Genomic DNA, 2,078 nt, shown 5'->3' with positions numbered 1-2,078 from the left:
TAGTCTCTTTTCTTGTTTATTTTCTCATTCTTCTTGTTTCTTTTGCTGCCATCAAATCTGCTAAGTCGTAGTTGGATTTGGCACTTCTCGTTTCCATCTTTTTTTCTTTTCCGTCTCACTCTCTGACACCAATTTGTTAAGTCTCTGTGTTTGTTTGTTAATTTTCCGTAGAAATTCTTTCTAAAAATACAAGTCCTTTCTTAAATAAAACTAGTTTATTCTTTCTCAATATAACTTTGCATTACACTTCATTTCCACAGTCACTTTAACTTAAACACTATAATTCACAATAAACGATTCACGCACTTTACCTACTACCACGCTTGACTCAATTGTCTGTCTCTATCTCTGTCTGCAATTCAATTCCCCATTAATTTTGCTTTATCTGGCACACTTATATACAACAATAGAGGGTGCCTAGCAAATACTGGATTATTCATGATGTTCCCCGATCATTCAAGATAATCATGACGTGTTACTAGCGTCACGTGATTTCCGCAGTCGAAACAATAAATTCATTTTGATACCTAGAGAAATAAATCTCAAACATTAACAAAGGAAGTGATTTCAGAATACCTGTAAAACATTAACAAATGAATTTATTTCACACTAGCAGGAGTTGTGTAAATTCATGATTAATGAGAGGTTATCTTAGAACATGAAAAGTTGCTTCCTTTATAGGTAATTGTAAAAAATGCAAAATCACCCATAGAAATGCAAAACCGAAAATAAATATGTACCCCTGCATGGACCTAATGAACCTCCATATCAATTTTGGTGAAGATCCATCCACACCCTGCAAGGTAGTTACATGGACAGACAACAAGCAGTAGTATCATATTTATAGATTCCTGTAAAACTCTGACCTTGGAATTGACTTCAGAATCCATGTACTACCACAGACTTGTCACTAAAAGAACAAGAAATATATTTTTCGGGCTGGTTCTGGTAAAAGGGGTTAGTCCTTTTGGGGGTATAATTTCCCTAAATGAAAATGTATTTCTGATAAGTACTTCCCTCCCATCACAAGATTAACTTTTCTCATTTTGTGCTGCCCTCTGTATGCGAACATTTTCAGAAATGCATGCCACAAGCCTTCATCCTTGTTCTGTTGGAATCCACAATTCCAACACGTCTCTCATGCAAATCATCATGCATCACCTTTCTACCAATAGGAAAGTACTATCACTTTAAAGTTTAGCTGAAGATGCAAGCAATGGAAGATTGTGAGGAGGATGGGTGGGAAGTGTGAGAGGAGGGAAGACCCTATCAGAAATACATTTTCATTTAGGAAAATTATAACTTCTGATAAGGTATGCTCCCTCTGCTTACAGGATTAGCTTGAATCCCACATTGAAATGGAGGAGGGACTGGTATGAGGGACGTACAGGCGTATCCCTGGAAGTGTCCAGAGACACCCTTGAAATGAGATGAACAGATCAGAAAATCTGAGGAGAGGTACCGCACCACACCTGAGCCAGGTATCTCTTTGCCAGGAACCTCAATATTATTAGGAGAACCACATATGGTGGAAAATTAAAGGAAGCACATCCGCATGGGAGAGAATAGTCTAGAATTGTGATCTTGAACAGAAATCAGAATCACTCAATCCCACAATGGAAAGTGGGCAAATGAGGATGTGTCCCATGATGTGAATGGCTAGGCACTACAAACTGTACTTGGTAAGTCAACAACATCCAAAACCACACTTGCTAGGTACCAACATCCTCGCGAGGGTAGAATGAGGATCGTAATACCATCTTCACCTCAAGTCCCAGAGTCAAGAGCGAACCTAACAGATGACTCCAGGAACTCATAGGATAGCCTAATGCCAGGGATCTGGGAATGTGTCATCCGAGAGAAGTCCATCACATGCACCCAAACCCCGTGACTGTGAAACCAGCCCAAAATTGCCCCAGGTCAGTAAAAACCTCGTCACCAAGAGGGAAAACCCAGGACAGAAGTGGAAACAGGTCACATAGACTTTCTGTGATCCACAACACAGAAGACAAGTCTAGAGGAAAGATGGACAATCCAAAACCTGTGTGAGGACTTATTAGATTGGTTCACTCAATCTC

This window comes from Limulus polyphemus, unplaced genomic scaffold (genome assembly GCF_000517525.1).
Source record: "Limulus polyphemus unplaced genomic scaffold, Limulus_polyphemus-2.1.2 Scaffold3757, whole genome shotgun sequence".
Taxonomy (NCBI): domain Eukaryota; kingdom Metazoa; phylum Arthropoda; class Merostomata; order Xiphosura; family Limulidae; genus Limulus; species Limulus polyphemus.
This window is presented reverse-complemented; position numbering follows the sequence as displayed.